The sequence below is a fragment of the Onychomys torridus genome, chromosome 3, assembly GCF_903995425.1.
Source record: "Onychomys torridus chromosome 3, mOncTor1.1, whole genome shotgun sequence".
Taxonomy (NCBI): Eukaryota; Metazoa; Chordata; class Mammalia; order Rodentia; family Cricetidae; genus Onychomys; species Onychomys torridus.
The window spans coordinates 60,608,983-60,630,638 of record NC_050445.1 but is presented as its reverse complement, the minus strand read 5'-3'; the positions used below and the strand labels follow the sequence as shown (position 1 = coordinate 60,630,638).

Sequence of the window (21,656 nt, the reverse complement as noted above, 5' to 3'; positions counted from 1 at the left end):
TAAATAGTAAGTGACCATAGATTAAAGGTGTGCCTGATGCCTGATGCATCATGTATTTTTAGTCTGAATTTTTTCTGCTTCCTTTACAAGGATTTTTTTTTTTCATATTGTAATTCTTATCTTCAGTTTCTTCTGTTCTACTAAAGATCCCTGATATCATGTGCTGGATCATCTTCATTGTGAGTACTCGGTTTTAATTGTTTTGTCTTTTTACTAATGTCAATGGTCATCTATTTCCCCTTGATATTGATTCCATTGTCAATGACACTAGTTCTGGCACTTGACATTTCTGTACATTTAATCTGTGGTTATGAGATTCTGGTCCTCAAAATGTTCCTCTGGGTTTTCAAATTTCTCTGCATCTCCTTCTGTTCTATCAGGATGTTATTTTCAAACTCTATTCATCAGACTCGATTTTTTACTAAGTATTTCCATGAAGTTAAGTAAACATTCATAGAAGAGTCAAGCTAATTCTCTCACTCTTCCCTGCTTTGTCGTGGCCTTGCAATGGCTGCATCTTTCTGTTGGCACAGCCTCACCCAGGTCTAAACTCTGTGACAGCTGCAGATCTCACCTGACTCCTTTAATACATTTCTCTCCCCTGCCACCCCTCCTTTTAGGGAATAGCTCGATGCTAATCAAGGTGCTTCACCACTTTCATAAGTTAACTCTGCTCACACTTTAGTAAGTAGTTTCTTCAGGAAATGTTCTCCAGCTAAGATCTTTGCATTTACCATCATTCTTGTTAGGACCCGGCTGACACACTTAGAAAGAATTGCCCCTAAATATGCAAGCTGTGCCTCTCTCTCCCTGCCCCCTGAAATATGTGTGTGCTCATTCACATATACGTGCATGTGTGTGTAAGAGAGAGAGAGAGTGCACACATGGAGGCAGGGGGCAATGCTGGGTGCCTTCCTCAACTGATCTCTCTTGAGACAGAATCTCTCATTGAGCCCAGTGTTCACTTACTGGCTAGACTTCCTGGCCAGCAAGCTCCAGGGATTCACCTGCCTTCACCCCCTTCCCTGCCACTCACCTTCATGATGCCCACAACCACACCTTGCTTTTTTACATGTGTGCTGGGACACCAAACACATGCCTCACATATACTGAGCCTTCTCCCATCCCCAATGTGCCAGCTTTTGTTACTAGTGATGGCTGTGGTTGGTTGGTTGGTTGTGTTGAATTCTGCTCCATTTTTTGTTTGTTTCTTTATTCACTGTGATAGTTTTCTTGATGTTTGATTCTTACTTTTTCTCTTTTTGCAAAGTATGCAACTCTTTTTCATTCTATTATCGTGTCCATATGTTTCTCCTAAAATGCTAATGTACACTGACCTCTCCTTTTATTCACTTTCTAAGTTGGTGGTGCATTGCCCATTTTAATAAGAATACTACCTTGGCCACCTCTATTACTGTGCATCCTTTTATGCAAAATGAAAGGAAAAGTCAGTTCTCCGGAGTAATTTGCTGCTGCCCTGGTTTCAACTGTGTTCCGGGGGTCACTGAAGCACAAGAGGAGCTCTAGGGACACTATCTAACTCTGGGGTTTGTTTTAGCTATGTCTAAATATGAGTAGTCAGGATGGTTGTAGTCCACGCTCATCTCTAAATCCATACACCCAGGTGTGTCATTACCAACCTTAATTGGTATCCAATCTTAATTCTTCTTTGCAGAAAAATCCAATACCATTTCCTTTCCCTCTGATAGTCAATATTGAGAAGTGTGTCTCAGAATTTAAATAGCCAAGAAAAATGTGTGCTCCTGACAAGCAGTTAAACTGCACTTGGCCTAATCAGTGGACTTTGTACATTTTTATATCAGAAATATAAACTCTAGAACTGTCCTTCTGAAAGCTGGACAGGGCTTACATTGTTTTTCTATATGCTGTAGAAAGTACAATTTCGTTTTCAACTTTTCCCATATTTTAACAAGGATAAGGGATATCCTTAAACCCCACAGTGTCTATTATACAAGTGACACCAAACTGTTTCTTATCACATGGTCTACTAATCTAATGTTATTACAAATACATAGGATATGTACTATGCTGTTGTGACACTAATTCCTGTGTTTCCACAAGTGTAATAATGTTGGCATAGACACCACTCAGGTTCTCTCCAACAGAGTTCCCAAAGAAAACCAGGATTTATCCTGGTTTCCACCTGTCACTGTCATTGCACACAGGAAGAACTAGTCTTCTTGCTTTCCACCACTCCACATGCCACAGTGTTAGCAAGAGTCACAGCATGGAATGTGATGTGCAAGCCACCAGTAATAGGGATTCTCCCCTCTGTGTTCTCACTCACGACATCAAGATATTGGAAGACAATAACTGTCCATTGAACATGAGTAAGATATCATAACATAAATGGTTTTCACTTTGGACATTCTGTACTTTTTCTGTTCCTTCCTGCATCCCTCTGCTGTACACATCTACCAAAAGTTGCTCTAAGTAAGAATCTAGCTACAGTATCAGAGGCCTTTGTTTGAATTTAAATCACTGCCATATTTTCCTAGGGAAACGTTTCTTTAAACCTTGAATTCAAAAGTAGAATGAATGGCTTGTCTGTTGTAGACAGTCAGAGATAGAGATTGTAGCAGGGTCCATGCTGTTGTTCCCTTTGGGGGTGGGGGCCAAGCAGGCACAGAGTCAAACCACACAGACTTGTCTAAACAAGCTCAGTTTATTCAGGAAGAGGCAAGCCTTATATACCCTCCACCCCACCCTGGGGGGAGATCTGATGAATCTGCATCAGCTGATGTGACATAGCTGTCTCTCATTGGGCCAGGTCATCTTCAGATCACGTTTCAGCTGCCATTGCTAAGGCCATCAGGCAGACCCAGGCTGTCTCTCAGAAAGTATCTTTTTCACTTGTTTGGGCCCGATGGCCCACAAGCCTGTTAGAGATGAGTCATCCCACAAGAGGTGGTCCTGGGAAACCTGAGATGGGCCTAGATACACCTGGAGCCACAGAAGAGTGGCTAGCCCTTCATAAGCTTGGCCTTTCGGACTAAAAAATGCCCCTGAAGTATGGAGAACTAATAGATGCTTTTCTTTGTAACATTTTCGATATCTCAAGTTTTCAAACGTATTGTTTTAATTTTAATTCTATTTTCATTATAGAATACATTTCTTCCCTAAATCTCAATCTTCTATCAAAACCCAGAGATGTTGTATAGCATATTAAAACTACACTATGCTCACATGCTTTCTCTGTGGTGAAGGTCTTTAGCTTTCTGTTTACATGTTTGTCTGTATGGAAGCACATCCTTGAAACAGAAGAGGATGATGTCATAGTGTTGCTTAACAATGTACACGAGTATCTAACTACTTCTAGCAATAACATAAAGAGTATTTAAGATGACAACCTATATTTGAAATATGCAATGCGGCACTTACCTTAAATTATACTATGTAGGTGGGATGCTATAAAAAGAACACTGCCATGTTATTCAGAATTCATAAAAAGGCATAAGGAAGAAATCATCTAAATACTGAATATTTGCAGTTTTTCTACACATGTTGTTAAGCTTATCACTATAAAGTTTACAAGTTAGAATCTCAGTAGCTCAGGCTTTTACTTCAAAGAAATATGTGCTATCCGATTTTGCTAAGCCAGCAATTCACTGGTTCACTCTGAGCCATTGTTTGTAAGTATTACTAACCACCTGATCCAAACCTATTGCTGAAAGGACCTCAGACAAGACAGTCAGATGAACATTCTTCCAGACATATAGCATACAAGTTTATGTTTTAATTCCCATAGGACACATAAGTGCAAGTTTAAGCTAATACTAGAGTGGAATGGAGTCAAATAGACAAGTAAAGATAAACGGGTTCATGTTTAATGCTGAATAAATGGGGAACACAGGCTTCACCAGGGAAGTTCAGCAGAGAATGATTGCACAGGATGAGTTTATTGAACAAACTCTGACTTCCTTGAGTGTTGTTAAAAATGTCTGTTTTATTTTGACACATACAGCACTTCTAGAATTGTCTCCTATGCTTTCCACCCTTCCTGTTTGGATTCCATGCTTAGATTTTGGCCACCTCTCTCTCTATGGCCCACAGGAAAGTCTCCCTGAAACTGGCCCTGCCAGGGGCATCCTCCATGGTTGATGAGCATTGTCAGACAAGGTGAAATGGGGTGTGGGGGCCCCTGACCTAGGATAAGGCCTGAATGGCAATGCTTAGCAGACAGTGTGATTCACAAAGTCGCTGTTAGAAATGAGCTTATGTAGTTAGTTACTTACAAAGCCACTAAATTCTGTTCTTGCCTAATAAGAATTGTCTCTTTAGAGAGTATTGCATTTTCTTGCTCTCCAGGAAAGAAGCAGGACTACTGCTGGGGTGGACTCCGAGAGGAAGGCATGCGAGCCTGGTTCACATATGACATATGAGGAGATTACAAACGAACAGGGGGACAGAGATTATTGAAGACAGGCAAAGTAGCAGGAGCTTGCAGAAAGGGAAACAAAAGGAAAAAGGGACCTGAAATGAAAGAGCAAAATTAACAGCATGAAGAGCAAGTTAAGCCCCCTTAGCTCTGCAGGAGTCGACTTCTCCACCTACAGGGACCTTGTCAGAATTATAAGATGCAACTTGAGAGTCCATAAAGAGCCACGATAAAATAAGCACTATGTATTTTCCATGCAGGCCAAAACAGAGAACATCACCATTCCCAGAGGCCACTCCGGTCCGTGACAGAACTCCCCATCTTACTCCCCTTGGAAGTGATTGTCATTTGTAATCTCCTCTGGTTTTGTTTGTTTTGTCTTTATGACCCGTGAGTCCCTCTGCTTGAACATTTACAATGGATTACTCCATCTTCTTTTGTAACCAGTTTCTTTTGTTCAAGCTTGTGCCTTGGAGACCATCTATACCGATGGGTGTTCTGAAGTTGATTCCCTCTCCCTGTGGTGCAGTACTTTACTACATAAATGTTCCATACTTATCTATGAGACTTACAACTGGAGTTGCTGCCATGTTCCCTATTGTGAACAATGCTGCTGTTAATATTTGGCAAATGCTGCCTCCTGGTGTGTGAGGATCTCCCCAAGAATCTTCTTTCTAGTAAACTTCCTGGTTCATCAAGACTAGTCATATGTAACTGCTAGGTGATGCAATCTAGTCTTCAGCAGTGTTTGCACAATTCCATCACATCATCTCTACATTATTGGAAGCCTTGTTGGCAGTCTTTCTGGCCTGTCATGGAATTTCTCTGCAGTATTAAATAGCATGCCTTTGACTTACTGCGCTCTCTACCAAATTGATTCTTTTCTGATTTATTCATAGAAACACTTCTTCTGTTGTGGGTACTAGCTTTTTTTTGTTTGTTTGCTTTGTTTATCGATACAGGGTTTCTCTGTGTAACTCGGGCTGTCCTGGAACTTGATCTGTAGATCAGGCTGGCCTCAAACTCAGAGATCCCCCTTCCTCTGCCTCCCATGTGCTATGATTAAAAGCATGAACTACCATGCCCAACTGAATACTAACTTCTTACTAGCTTTATTAGTCAGAGTAACAGAACAGATAGATGATAGATAGATAGATAGATAGATAGATAGATAGATAGATAGATAGATAAGGGATTTATTAGGCTGTCTTACAGGTTGCAGTCCAGCTAGTCCAACAATGGTTGCTGTGAATGGAAAAGTCCAAGAATCCAGCAGAAGGTGTGGCCCTGATTAAAGGTGTGCTTTCCTGCCTCAAGATCTGGATTAAAGGTGTGTCTTCCTGCTTCAAGATCTAGATTAGAAGTGGATCTTCCTCCTTTAAAATAAGCGAAAATCCCACACAGGTGTGCCCTCCACTTTTGGATTTTAGTTCATTCCAGATATAGTTCAGTTGATAACCAAGACTAGCCATCACATGAGCTAAACTAAGTTCTGAAAACAGTTTTCCCCATTTCTGCCTAGGCCTGTTCCTTTCGTGATGGTGTCTGTTGATGTGGGGATAGAGAGATTACTAGAGAACACCAAAAAGCTCTTGGTAGAGGTGACTGAAACAGCAAGTCATAGTGGAGAAAAGAATCCATTTCTAATACAAAATTAGAAAAAGCTGATCTGGTCCGACTTTAAATACAAGTGAAGGAGGCACTAAATGATAGCCAGATGTTTTCCCTTACAAGCTAGATCCATGTTATTTGCCTTTCAGTGTAAAGTTTACTAACAATTTTCAAATTCACTGTGTTAGGAGTGCAGCACAGTTTTAGAAAATAAATTCATGATTTCCTCTTGAACTTCACAAAATATAAACAAAACAAATCTTCTTCTCTTCATAAGTAGCCTGTATTGAGTATTTTTTTATTATAGTAAGAAAAGATCTAGCCAATATACAGGGACATGCATTACTTTTCTTTATTCTGAAAGTAAAGTTTTATATAACTTTAAATTTTAATATAGTTTTTATATAAATACATTAAGGATATTTATTGTAAATGTTTTATACATATTATTTCTAACACATTATTTTATTCTAAAAGTTAATCTTCCATTAATCTTTTTATATGCATCCTGCTAACTTCCCACACACTCTGTGGCAACCACTGATCTTAGACATTGTCATGTTTTGCCTTTCCCAGCACGTTATCTGTTGTAGTTGAGTCTTTTTAAGACCGGCTATTTTAACCAAAAAAAAAAAAGTCTAAGTTTTGTCTTTTTGCAGGCCAATAATGTTCTATTTTTGTATCAACTTTTCATTGTTCCCAAGTTTTAACTCATTTCATTTTGTTTTGTTTGTTTTTCAGTATGAGCATGTTTTCAACTTCTTTGAGTAAATGCCAAGATGAGAAGTTACTGGCTGTGTTGATGGGTGTTTTTCATAAAAAAAAACATAGCCAAGCGGCTTCAAAGTGGTTGTGCCATCTTTTGTTGCCAGCACTGAATGAGAGTTCATACAAGCCGGCATCCCCTGCATTTGGTTAGTGTCCTCAGTTTGGCTTTCAGCCCTCCTAAATGCACTGCATTGTTTAGCTCATACCCTTTTCTATGATTAATGATGGCCTCTAACTATAAACCAACTCTTTATCAATGGATATTTAAGGAATTTTCTAATCTCATAATCTTATACAGAAAAGCAGCAGGCAAATAGTGACCAGGATAATTTTTCAAAAAGGCAACTGACTCAGAGGGAAATGTTTGTTAGGGTGCTTGCCTTCTTTACTTACTTCTTTACTATCCTCTAGCTCAGCTCATTTAATCTCAGATAAAACGCAACCCAATATCAAGATTTGTTACAAAGCTATGATAAACACAGCTTATAGTGTTGGCATTGGTATAGACAAGTATACAGTGCATCGTTCAGACAGTGACAGCAAACCCACACCACATAGAAACAGGCCGTTTCATAGATCTGTGGAGGGAGAGTGGATCCAACAATCTTGTTGAGCCAGTTAGGTCAACCAAGCAAAAGAAATGTTTGCTTGAGATTTGCCATTCTATTCAACAACAAATGCTAAATGTATTGAGTGCTTAATGTATGATTGGAAAATCAAGACTCCAAACTTAAGAAGAGAAGCTGGAAGACTGTCTTTGAAGTTTAAAAACTTAGCAGAATGTAGCAATAAATTCAGCACCATTGAACACTATTGGCTAGTAGAATGAAATCATGGAAATAAAAGAGAAATGACTGATTTTCATGCATATAACTGATAAGGGTTAATGTCTAAATAAATAACCCCTATAAGTTAATAACTCCTTTCACATAAGTAGCTTGGAGAGTTCTAGACACACGAATTCAGTGATTCAGAATGGCTTCTGTTCAGCCTTTGTCCTAGAAAAGTTCATGTGCTGCCACCCATAGGAAGATGAGGAAAGAATTTTGAGATATTTCATCAATAAAATACTTCATAATGGTTAAAATGACTAAACCATAAGAACATGCTATTGAAAGAGAAAAAGAGCCTTACAGAAAGCACATACTCTTAATGAAATTTTTGAAAAATGTGAAACAATATGAGATGCTGTGCATAGACACTCACATATATCACAGAAACATGGCAATATAAGTAGCAATAGTAAACATTTTCAGTGTGGTGCCTACCTCTGGAGATACATGTATATTATTTCTTAAGCTTGTCTTTGTAAATATGGATCTTTACCAAACTCTTAAATTTTATTTGCATTTGCATGCCTCTAATATTTCTTATTTATGGATAAAGTATATTGTGTCTATAATAGAGTGCTGTGAAAAGAACAAGATGTTATTGAAGCCCTGGGCAAGGCTCTACCACCCTCCACCACACCCAGGGTGGACTCCTTCAGATGTGCCAAGCCCTTGCTCCTCATTACAGTCTTCCATCCTTGACCTAGAACCCTGCCTCTCCTTCGTCATCTTCATCTTCAAGTAATACCAGTCCCTGTGTGCCATGTCCTCTAAACCTTCTTTAGCCACACCCACCCCACCATAAGTTCTTGTTCAGCGATTTACAATTTTTGCATGTACACCTTGGCTTTATGGAATGTTTTGAAAGCCATTGTTCAGGCATTTCTGAAACAACCAATGACACGGTATTAATAAACCATCTCTCCCAGCATGAGCACGTACTGACTGTTCTCATTAACTGAGCCTCCAATGATGTCTGCTGAGTGACTTCCCTTGAATAGCACTTATTCGTGTGTAACTGTAGCTTCCCTATTTGGCATTCTGCCTAAATATCTGCAACTCCCTTTAACAGTGAAGCACAAAACGCTCCAAGTTTTTATTGCCACACTAGGAGTGATTTCATCGTGTTTTCTGTGCACAATACCCAGAGCTGAACTAGCACTTGGTGAAACGATGCTATAATGCATCCTCTCCAGGAAGTTTCTGCTGCCTAACATTCCTCCATTACTGCTAAAGGATGTCTTCATTCTGGGGAAAGTTGGATTCTCTGAAATGTGGCAGAGATGTTTTATAGGGAAATGTTTAGTTCTAGTCACTCCAAGTGATGTTACCACACTCAATGTGTACCCCAAAAGAGAAATTAACCTAAAGGAACAAAGATAACCTAAAATGACATTCTTAAAATGTTTTTTTTTTTTTTGAGAAAGTTAATTATAAAATGTACATCTAGGGTCTGGAGAGACATCAAAGAGCACTTTCTACTCTTGCAAAGGACCCAAGTTTGGTTCCCGGTACCCACACGGTGGTTCACAGCTGTCTATACTCCAGTTTTAATTTATCTGGCTCCCTCTTCTGGCCTCTGACAGCTGCATGGTTCGCTTAGATATGTGCAGGCAAAATACTCATACACATAAGATAATAATGAATAAATATTTTAAAATGTAGTCTGGAATCAGAAGAGAACCTAATCAAAGATTTGATTGCTGGAGTAATTAGTCAAATTCTGATGTGCCCAGAGCTTTTGCTCTGACCACAGACTCACCTCCCTTTTCTGTTCCCCTTCTCATTTCCAATAACTCCGTCTCCTGTGTCTCTGACCCCATTTTGATGCCTGCTAGAATGAATTGCCATGGTCCTACCTGACCATGAGCTTGCTGAGCATTTCTTTATATCAAGAACGTGTTCTTTCCTTCCAGGCGGTCTTAAAAGAGCTTGCTCAGGTCCCTTCTATAAGGACTTACTCCGTTTTCACAATGGAAGTGCATCCTCTCTTTAAGTGGCTGATGGAAGGAGAGCTTTCTCGCTGCCATGGACGCTTGAATCAAAATAAATGAACTTTAATTTTGTGTGTGTGTGTGTGTGAGTGTGTGTGTGTGTGTGTGTGTGTGTGTGTGTGTGTGTGTGTGTGTGAGAGAGAGAGAGAGAGAGAGAGAGAGAGAGAGAGAGAGAGAGAGAGTTTTGACTGCATATATATCTGTGCACCTGTTGAGTGCCTAGTGCCCATAGAGGCCAGAATAGAGAATTGGACCCCTGGGACCGGATTTATAGATGGTTGTAAGTCACCATGTGGCTGATGCGAATGGAACCAGGGTCCTCTGAAAGGACAGTTGGTGTTCTTAACCACTGAGCCACCTCTCTAGGCTATAAATGAATTTTGATTCTGAAATTTTAAGGGTTTTTTTTTTCCTTTTGAGCTGAGGTTCAAACCCAGGGCTTGTGCTTGCTAGGCAAGAGCTCTACCACTGAGCTAAATCCCCAACCCTTGATTCTGAAATTTTAAATGTTGTAGAAGGGAGCTAAGAAAAAGTGTGGAGAGTGCTGGTGCCAGTGTTTGAGGTTTTGGTTTCCTCAATTTTGCACCCCTGAATGAAGAGCTTGCCTTTCCCTTTAGCTGCACAATGGCTTAAGCCCTGCAAGAGTGGGTAGATCTCTGCCTTTCTGTCCAGGTTTTGCAGCTGCCACCCAAGAACACCTGCAGTGTGCCATGTTCACATGGGACAAACTGGAACACACAGAGGGAGCTCACCCAGCCCTCTCTGCCTTTCCCTCAATCAGAACGCAGCTCCCTAAGCTCCCAAGAAAAGCAGCTTTTGTAAGCACTCTAGTGTCCTAGGGCCTGAGTCCTTACCTTCGACCACGCTGAACCTCATTTCTTACCCATCTCTGCAGCTAACTTGCTCGTCCCAGAGGGCCACATTATGTGAGTAATAAGCATTTGGTGCTTCCTGTATGTGAGCTGCATCATTAATCTTGGCTCCCAAATTAAATGCTGTGTGGAGGCCCAGCTCCTGAGCAGCAACAACATGTAACATATTGGAGCAGAAGAGGCATGTTCTCCCTAGACTCTGTGGAGTAGGTTCCTTTGGCAGGGAAGGGCAATAGAGGTCTCAATGGGTGGTAGACAAGCAAAGTATTCTAGGGAGGCTTAGGAAAGTGCTGCATGCTCAGTTTTCCCCTCTTCTCTGCCATGCATGCTTAACATTTTTTGTTGTTCCAGATTCTGATGGCCATCACTAAAGTCTGAAACAGGAAGAACATGTGTGTCTCATTGCTCCCCCACAAAGAAGCAAAAATTCAGGCAGCAAAGTGTGTAGAACCAGGTGTAGAACCATGGTAGAGAATTCTTGATGTCTTCAGTCTGAGGTCTTATTTCCAAAACTGTTGAAAACTTACTCATAGATAATGGAGTGATATAAACTATAGAAGACATTGCTTGCCTGCAGCGTTTCTACTTCTGGCAAGTTTGATCAACTGTACACAGCACCTTCTGAAATCTCATTTATCAGATTAAAATCCAGATTTCTAACTGAGAAAGAGATGTTCACAAATTTGGTGAATATGTGGAATGTAAAATTCTGATTTTTCTCAGCATATGTGATACATAAAAACCACTATTCCTTTCTGTGTTAGTTTCTTAACAAGAGGACATGACTTGAAGAAGCAGATTGGGAAAGGGATCTGGGAGGACTGAGGTAGGGTGTGGGCATGGATATGATCTGAATACATTGTACTCATGTATAAAATTCCAGAGAATAAACTCAAAAAATTTTTAAATATTCCTGTCTGACATAAGTGGGAAAATATCTTTTTACATTTGTTTTGGGTTTGAGTTTTTGTTTTTTAAGACAGGATCTCATACAGCCCAGGCTGATCTCGAACTCACTGTATCATCTACAGTGACTTTGAACTTCTGATCTTCTTTCCTTCACTGTTCAAGCATCAGGGTTACAGTTGTGTGTTAATGGTTGGGGGTAGAGGAGGAAGAATTTTTGAAAATGCATTTTATTTTCCCTCTGAAATGTTTAAGAACAACATATCAGAGCACACAGAGAACCACATAAATGCCTCTTCTACTATCTTTCCATCATATTTTCTTAATCTTACTTCCTTTGACTCTTAGAAGCTGAGAGAAGGAACCTCGGGGAATTATTCTTGGCTGTGCTCTGTAATTTCATAAGCCATTCTGTATCTGTATATTCATTTCCTTCTAGTGACTAAGTGGATGTCTTTAATGTCTCTTTCCCAGATAAAAGCCCAGGAGATGAGCAGGTTAGGAGTGCATCACGGGTCGCTATCAACCACTGATTACAGAGTAGCCTCTGCAGGACCAGACAGATGACAGGAAACAGGGTAGGTCAATCCGATGGTGGGATGCTCCCTGAAAAGCTGTGACTTGCCTTCTGGGTAGAGATATTTCTAAGAGCACAGACTTCTTGCTCTTAAAAAAAAGCTTTAAAAGCTTTAAAACTAAAATGTAAAGGTCATAACCAGTAGTTGCTGGGTCTCCGTCACTTCAGTACATTACACAGCCCACAACAGAAGTCAGAGGAGGAGGAGCGATAGAGAGAGACAAAGAGAATAATTTAAATTCGTAAGGTATCTTTTTACACAAAATACATTTTTAAATGAACAGATGAATCTTAAACAGAAAAACAACAATTTATCTTAGATTTCAGGCATTACCCAGCATCCTTCCCTCACCCCTTAACCCAGGGCAAAGCCTAGTGAGAACAATTGCCCAGCGTGTGCAAACACCCAAGGTTCAATCCCAGCACAAAATTAACAAACAAACAAAAATCCCACAAAAGACAACATATGCTCCTGATACAGAGGCAGAGGTAACTCCATTACCCTAATGTAGTATGTCTTGCACGTTCCAAGTTAGTCGTAGAACTGGAGGTCCTTCACACACCCCTACAGACAGCCAGGTGAGAGTTTTCTCTCTGTGTATATATACCTTTGATTTTACCAGATTGCGTCAATTTGTTCTCTACAATAATTGTACCAATCTAAACTTCCCCAAGCCATAAAAAGATGTGTTTTCATCAACCCACAGCTTCTCAGCATGGCTTCTTTCTCTTCTTCCTACAGAGTAACAGGTGTAGCTACTGTAAGTTTAATCTGCATTTTTGTACTGTGAGACATCTGTTGCTGTACTAGCCACTCAGGTTTCTTCTTCTGTTCCTCAGTAAATCATCCCATGACTATTTCTAACTGTTATTGTCTTTATAGTCTTCCTATTGATTTATATAGATTTCTTATGATTCCCAAATACCAGCCCTCTGGTTGTTATACGCACTGAAAATACATTTCACAAATTGCCTATTCTGCTTTCCTAAGATTTTTTTCAATGCAGTTTATATTTTAATATAATTAAATGCATTTATCTTTGTATTTGTGATCATAGCAGCATTGTTCATGGTAATAAAAAAGGAAACATCCTAATAGCATATCTTTAGAAAAATGGGAAAATGAATTAGTTTGGATCTATTCAAACAATATATGGCTATGACACAGAGAATGTATTAGACCACACATATCACTACAGATAAATCAGATCAACAGAAGTCTGAGTGGGAAACCCAAGTAGAAGATACTAAGCAATAAACACTAAATTTCCAGTCAGGTTTGCCCTGCAGTTCTTTCTTTCTTTCTTTTTTATTTCATTGTGTATATTCAATTTATACAATACTATGTTACATGTGGGCATTTTACACACACCTACAGAGAGAGAGAGAGAGAGAGAGAAATGCACATACACATGCGCACACACACACAGTGCATTGAGACACCACCACCACCACCACCCCCGTAACAGAAGACAATAACACTGGAACACAACAGTGGCAGCCCCACACATGATTTTCAAAGGAGAACAAGGACTCCAAAGGAAACTGGACTCGGGGCCGGTGTTGTCCTACGATGGCTAAAAATCTGTCTCCACTCTTCCTGTGTCCTGAGAACCCAAGTAAAGCTGAACTTAAAAAATAATAGACTAGCATGTTTGCTAGGTGAAATTGCAAGACAGGGTAACATTCAGACCAGTGCTAGAAAGCAGCTAGAATTATTTTAAATGATCAGTATCACTAAAAAGAAGTCTTTAGTGCTGTACTGAGAGAACAGAAAAGCTATTCCCAGGGCCAAACCCCACCCATCCAGAGGCTACCTAATGATGGCCCAAATTCATTTCAGAAGGAAACCTAAATGGAAGGGATTCCAAGCTCCTCTAAAGCAGCTGCCTAGGAATGTGTTTCATCAAGGTCTGCATACAGAAGCTCGGGCCAGCCGCGTCACGCTGCATCTGGAGCAGCCCAAGCTTGGCAGCATGATCCCTGTGGTTTTTGCAAGCATGGAAGAAAAGGGGTTGATGGGGTCGAGGAGTCTCAGGTCCATGATATCAGAGAATAGCTAAGGCTGGAAATGCTTTAACATCCTTGCAAGGAGACCCTGAGAGGCCAATTGTGTGAAGCTTCAAAGAAAAGAGGAGAGTTGTTAGGACAATCCCAGGACCATCACACATGCACTGAGGAAAGCTGAAGTGATAAAACAGTGCCAGCCCAGGAAAAACTGTGTTGAGGGCAGCAGAGCTGAAGGACTGGGACCTGGGGCTGTTGGGTTTGGTGTAACTGTTCCTTGCTATGCCTAGTATCTTCCATTTTGGAAGATAATGTTTATTCCTTGCCATTGTATTTTGAAAGTATGTTACTTATTTTTTACTTTTATAGGAGCTCATGGTTAACAGACTTTGGACTTCTAAAGTGTTGGAATTTTTAAAGACTATGAGGATGTTTGAAGGTGGATTGAATTCCCTTTCTAAAATGGTCATGAGCCCTTGAAAGCAAGTGGTGGAGGTTCTAAGCTTCATAGTGGTAGTTTTGAAACTCAACTTGACAAGGAGTAATTGTCAGCAGGAGATGGTCCTGAGAGATGCCTGTAGGGGATTATCTTGATTATGTTAACTGGGGTGAGAAGACTGTCCCACCATAGGTGGCACCATTCCCTGTTCAGGAGACCCTGGACCACATAAAATAAACAAACCGAGAAGTGTTCATCCAGCTTTCCCTAGTCCTTGACCACTCCTGTAAGCAGTCACTGCACTGGATTAACTGCTTCCTTTATCGTACTAAAGTTGTTTAATTTTATCAAGTCTCATTTGTGAGTTGCTGGCTTTATTTCCCGAATGACTGAAGTACAAAGAAGATCCTTGCCTATGCCTATATCTTGTTTTCTTACTTATCATCAAGTAAGATATAATAACTTCACATACAAAGTTCTAGTGGTGATTTCAGTTGAAATAAACTCATTAAGAAAGTTTAAATATCATGTTAGAGTTATCATCTATTATCCAAAATTCCAGAAAGCATTTAAACAGGTAATATGTGCCATTACTCATTCTCGATAGACAGAACAACTATTAATGAAACTGAACCCCCAAAAAGTATGCACTGCTTGCTCCATCTTGGGGAAGAGAGAAAGTCTTAACACAGGCATCAGTGTTAAATCAAGTTTATGATTTCACTTCATAGGGAAGCTGAGGCTGCACTTCTTTTGTTCCTTGAGAGCTGTCACTCAAGGTACTCACATCATACCTATTCATTCCAGAAGGCACCAGCGATGAGAGCTTAAGCCTCTGCACAAAGCCAACCACCTGGAGTTTATAACAGCTATCCAACATTGGTCTGCAATGGATCTTGGGCAATAAGAAAACATCATTTCCTTAGAACATAAAATTTTGATCCCACAGGAAATATAGGATAAGAACGCATGGTTGAAAGTCAACATCCTGCTTACAGGGTGGTTATTTCCCAGGTGTGTGTCACCAATTCTAGCTTTGGTGTTATTATCAAAGGCTTGTCTTTGCAGCCTCACTATCGGCCAGTCATCAGAAAGCATCCAAGTCACTGCTGGTTCAACTTCAGAAGAATTCCAAAACAGAAGGAAGAAGAGGGAGAGGGAGAGCATGAAGAGCCTCGTTATACCAAACCTGAAGGATAGCAGCAGTAGGGAACAGGAAATCTGTTTCCACATTCTATGTATTAAAATAATAATACTGCTCGTTGGATACAGCAGTAGCTCTGGCTTCTATGTCTGTCTCTAATGAGCTATTAGTCTATTCTGAGTCATGTGGAAGAAACTTAGAGTTGGCATTGATACAAGGAGTTCCTGGGAGGTTATCTCCCTTGGGTAGACCAGAGCTCACTGCCATCACTGATGCTATGTTACATTTACAGATACAAAGGATCACTGATACTGCAAATAGTCAGTTACAGTTAATATCAAAATATGACTTTTGTTGTCAAATGTAGGATTAGAAAACATTTTGATGATTTGTTTCTTTAATAAGCCAATCAGGCCAAAGACCAAATGTTTCATCAGAAGGAAACGAAAGAATTTTATCTGCAGCTTGGAGAGAAGAGATGCGTAAAACTACAGAGGCTAATTTTGGTGTGCTACAATATCATCATGGTACCAAAGCCTTCACAATTCTTTTTTTGGTAGAGACAGAGTGTCTTTGTGTATCTCTGGCTGTCCTGGAACTCTCTCTATAGACCAGGCTCTCTTGAACTTAGAAATATCTGCCTGCCTCTGCCTCACAAGTGCTGGGGTTAAAGACATGCACCACTGGGCAAAAACAATGCTAGAAGCATCCCTGGTCTCTTAATTAATGACAAGCCAAGTGCCTCTGCCATTGTTTGTGCTTTGGACAGCATGGCTGTTACCAGATGCAGCATGTTGACCTTGAACCCTGGAGTGCATTGGCACTGTAGAACTGAAATTTTCAGAAAAAAAAAAAATCTAGTTGGAGGTTTTTTCTTTATCCTTTAGTCTGAACTTTAGTACAAATACATGAGTGAATATTATGAATAACTGGATGTGGGAACACAGAAAAGGTGAATATATTGTGCTGGATGGTTCTGAAAACATGTAGAAAGTACAGTTTATGCCCTGAAAAATAATATTCTTTTTAAAATAGGTGACAAAAAGCAGAACTATTTTATAACAAACTTTCTAAGGGACAGAAAATAACCAGATACAGCATAATGCTAACAGCAGTTGTCCTTGCAGAGCAGAATAAGAAGAACTTGGGGGTTTCTTTGTGAGCAGTGTAGTTATTATTTGTCTCACTTAAAGAAGCACACACTGCTTTCATAATAAAATAAGTGTTTGCAGATGCTCAGACTGATGCACAAGGAAACAAAACATACTGTTAAACACAAGCCACACTTAAGGTGATTCTTAAAAGCTGGAAATTCAGGAAGATTCAAGGAGAAGCAGTTATACTAGAAAAATGCAAACAAAACTGAAGACCTGGGCCTCCAAACAGCACAGGTGCAGGTCACATGCACAAAGGCAGGACAAAGACACATGAGTTCTCATGCTAAAGGCTATGAGTTACAAAAAGCTGTAAGACTACCTAGCTTCCCAAATAACGAACAACCTTCAAAACTTAGCAGCTGTAAGAGAAGCAAGAATGGTAAACACTTACATAACATCACTCTTTTCCCAAGTGCACACATGGTGTTTTCTTTTCACAAAGAAAACGTAAGTCTCAACAAAGTAGAGATAAACAAATATATCCCAAATCTTAAGACAGTAAGCCTTGTGCTCACACTAGATATGCAAAGACCCTCCTCTACCTGAGCATATAACCATGCCATGTTATATAATTCTTAGATAAAAGTAAAGATACACACTTGAAATTTCAACATTTCTAAGGAACATTGATAAATAGTCTACATATTGGAATCTATCAGGTACAATTAAGGCACTGACCACAGTAAAATTGATTACATTAAATCATCTAATTTAAATATCCTGCCTAAAAAACTAGAAAACAAAACAAAAATAACCACCTTAAAGAGAATCAAGAACAAGTTACTAAGAATAATTTACTAGTTCCTATGAGCATCTTCCTGATGAGAACACTGGCCTCTGGCCTCTGGTTTCTGGCTGGTCCCTGGTGCTATGCCGTACAACAGCAATCTGCACCCCTGCCTCAGCCAGAGAAACCCAGACAGGCTCCTGCCCTGAAGCTGGAGGACATACCAGCCTCTCCTGGCCTGCTGAGGGGGAAAAAGAACAGCAAGAAGCAATTGAACTTATCAATGAAGCACAACCTGAAACAGATAGACTTGATGAACAAGCAGTGAAGACATTTTGAAATATAACAAACTCTGCCAATCATTATTTTTTCAAAAGAGGTCAGAACTGATCACCCAAATCCCAAATTTGGGGGTAAGAACATTTGTCAGCCATCTTCAAGTATCTGCACTGCTTAAGGAAAAAAACTAAGAGATTCTACATTATTTGACCAGAAGAGAAGTAAAGGTATAGAGAAAAATGCAAACAAAGCTGAAGACCTGGACTCCGTCAGGACAGGTGCTGGTCACATGCACAAAGACAGAACAAAGAAGCTTGAGTTCTAATGCTAAAGGCTACAAACTACAGAAGGCTATAAGACATCCAATTTCCCAAATTAACAGACACAACAGAATTTGAAGACATTAAATCAGGTTACAGAATAGATTTTCATTTTGATGGAAAACCATACTTTGAAAATAAAATTCTCTCCAAAGAATTTCATCTGATTCAGAGTGGTGACCTATCTTCAAAGTCCACTGAAATCAAATGGAAGGACTTGACCAAATGCTCCATTCAGATGCAGATTGAGGCCAGCAGGAAGACACACACATAGAGGCAGAGAGCTGCTTTACCAGTTTACTGACCATTCTGATGCAGGTGTAGATGAGTTTAGGAGAGGTCATCAAAAACGATATTTGGCAGAATCCCTTGAAGAAGGAGAGATGGAAGGTGATGATAATGACTATGGAAAAGAAGAAAAAGGAACAGAAGGAGGAGAAGTGGAAGGGCTGGAAGATATTGATGAAGAAGGGGATGAGAATGAAGTGAAGAAGACAAAGATGATGACAAAGAAGAAGAGGAGGAGGAGGAGGAAGGAGGAAGGGCTGGAAGATATTGATGAAGAAGGGGATGAGAATGAAGTGAAGAAGACAAAGATGATGACAAAGAAGAAGAGGAGGAGGAGGAGGAAGGGCTGGAAGATATTGATGATGAGGATAAAGGTGAAGAAGACAAAGATGATGATGAAGGGGAGGAAGGCAAATATGACTAAGCACAGAAGACTGATGCGTTCCCATCTTTTTGCTTTTCTTTTTTTTCTGTTTTAATTTTCTCCAGTCCCTGGGAGCAAGTTTCAGGCATTCTGCCCCATCCTTCTTGTGCTCACTCATCCTGTTTCTGGGGTCTCTCTCTTCTCAACACCATGACTCTCAACTTGCTTTGGGGGAGACATCTTGAGCAAAATACAATAAGAAAAGAATCTCCACTTTCCTTTTCTAAATTTGTTTTGATCTTTTCTTGTCTTAAAATCTGTGGATTCAACACCACCACTGTGCTCTGTGGGCAAGGATAAAAGCCCTCCTGACCTTGGCTCTGCTGGAGGGTGGAGGGTGCCAGGTCCCTGTAGTAGTGCATCAGATTCTAGCTTTTTTCTTTTCTCTGAATATTGGGCTCAGAGATTATACTGTATCTCTATGTGAATACAGTTAGCATTTACCAACATGTATCTGTCTATTCTCTCTTGTTTAATAAAAAGAAAAAAGAGGGTATAAAAGGTCAAGCAAGGGTGGGTTTGAGGTGCCTGGGGTGGTGGGGGTTAAGTGGGCATTGTGACAACTTGGCTCCGCCTTTAGCACATTGGATTGTGATGTCCAACCCACATCCTTGCAGTTTAAGAAGACAGTTTTAAAATAAAATTCCTCCCTAGTGATGACTTGAGCCTTGCCACTCACTGGGAGGATCAGCAGAACCTGTAGAATTTTATTTAGAGTTGACATTCTCTGTTGTAGCTTTATTTTTTATTTATTTTGCCTTTCACTGTAAGGAAATAATGCTCATTTTAATCGTTGAAGTGTATAAGTTGCTTTGTTACAATAAAACCATTGTGTACACAAAGGACCAGATGCTTCTCTGTCAGGAGGGCCAATGTTCAACATGATCTTCCAAGTTTGACCTGCCAAATGACATCATGCCAAAATGTATCTCCATAACGTCATATTTTCTGATGCATACTTTGTAAGATGACCTCAGGGCTTTGAGATTGAGTTGAAGGGACTTGCATCATATCTCAACTGGATATTTTTTTAATGTCCCTTTAGTTACCTGGATAATATGACAGCACCTACTCCCACTGTGTCACAGACTTGTTACTCTAATGCCATCTGTATGAAGGGCAGCTGCTAGCATCTCTTCATTGGCAGTGCAAACTGGCCAAGAAGGTGGGCGGGCTGTCAAAGTAAGCAATCTGTGATTTAGTCAGAGGTGCTCTGTCCTGGGTATGTAGCAGAAGCTCTCAGAAGTGACTCTGTGAACCTGGGTGGATCAAGAGCTCTGTCTGCTCCATGACACTGTGCAGAGATAATACTATTTGGGGAAGCTACCTGAGGCATACACTTTTTAATGCTGTAAAACAGAGCTAAAATTCAATGCCACTTTTTCAGAGATGACTAACGGATAGCCTGATCAAAGTCAAAGCTTTTTGATTTATAGAACTTTATAAATGGAACTCCTCCATCCATGGACAAAGTGTAACTAAAATCTGTGTATATGGAGAGTGTGTAATTTCTGCACAGGACTCAGCTTAATAACTACATCACTGTATCATCAGGAATCTTGATCCAATAAAGAAATGTAAAGATTTAAAAAAAAAAAAAGAGTAACTTACTAATGGTAAAAATTTTAAGTGCAAAAATCCAGTTATTTAAACCAACCAGAAAAAGAGAAAGTATCAAATGTAATAGTTACTGAGCAAAACTGTATTGCAAAGCTTCTGTTGTTATTTACTTTATAAATTTTATTCAATATCCAATATTTTTATTACTAAAAAATCTAGACATAAAAGATGAAATAATACATATAGTTTTTTATGAGTAATTTGGGATTAAGCTTTAAATATGACATTTTGTCCTCTAACCCTTCAATGTGAATCTCCTAACAAGGAGATTGTCTTAAATAGCCCCAACATTATCACCAAGAAAATTAGCAGTAGTTTCCTAACATTGTAAACTATCTTACCCATAATCAAATTACCCTAATCATGTTTAGGATTTATAGCTCATTTTTGTTCAAAACAGGATACATATATACAAAAATATATAAAAAGTGAGCCATGGTACATGTATATAGACATCATAGATTCATCTCAAGGAAGTAGTTTTATTTTATAGTTTAAACTTTTAATATGAAAAAATTAATAGATTTTGTCATTTATAAGGAGCAGGTTATTCTTCTGTGCTAATCCTATTTTGCCTTTTATTTTCATATTTTTCCTTATATTCCAGATAGATAGAGTTTTTTTCACCCACAATATATCCTCATTAGTATTTCCTCTCCCTCTGCTCCTCCAAGTATCTCCCCACCTCCCCACCCTCCTGGATCTACCCCTTTTCTGTCTCTCGTTAGAAAACAAACAGGCTTCTAAGAGGTAATAATTAAATATGATGAAATAAAACCTAGTAGGATACAAACTATCACACAAAGGCAGACAAAACAAATCAACAGAAGGAAAAGAGCCCAAGAGAAGGCACAAGAATCAGAAACCCACTTGTTTGCACACTCGGGAATGTCGTGAAAACACTAAACTAGAAGCCATAATATGTACACAGAGGGCCTGATACAGGCCTGCACAGGCCCTGTGCATTCTGCTTCCGTCTATATGAGCTCGTATGTGCTCATGATGACTTAGAAGGCCTTGTTTCCTGGTAACGTCCATCTCCTCTGGCTCTTACATTCTTTCTGTCCCCTCTTCTTCAGGGTTCCCCGAGCTCTGAGGGGAGAGATGTGATGGCGACATCCCATTTAGAGTTGAGTGTTCTGGGGTCTCTCACACTCTGTGTAATGTCAGGCTGAGGGCCTCACATTCATTACCATCTGTGGCAGGAGAAAGGTTATCTGATGATAACTGAACAAGGCACTGATCTATGAGCATAGCAGAATGTCATTAGGAAACATTTATCACTATGTTTTTT

At 39.7% G+C, this 21,656-nt stretch overlaps 1 pseudogene; it reads left to right on the top strand.

The window, feature by feature from the left end:
* Nucleotides 1-17,510: 17,510 nt before the first annotated feature.
* LOC118580041 lies at nucleotides 17,511-18,742 on the top strand (annotated as a pseudogene).
* Nucleotides 18,743-21,656: the final 2,914 nt, after the last annotated feature.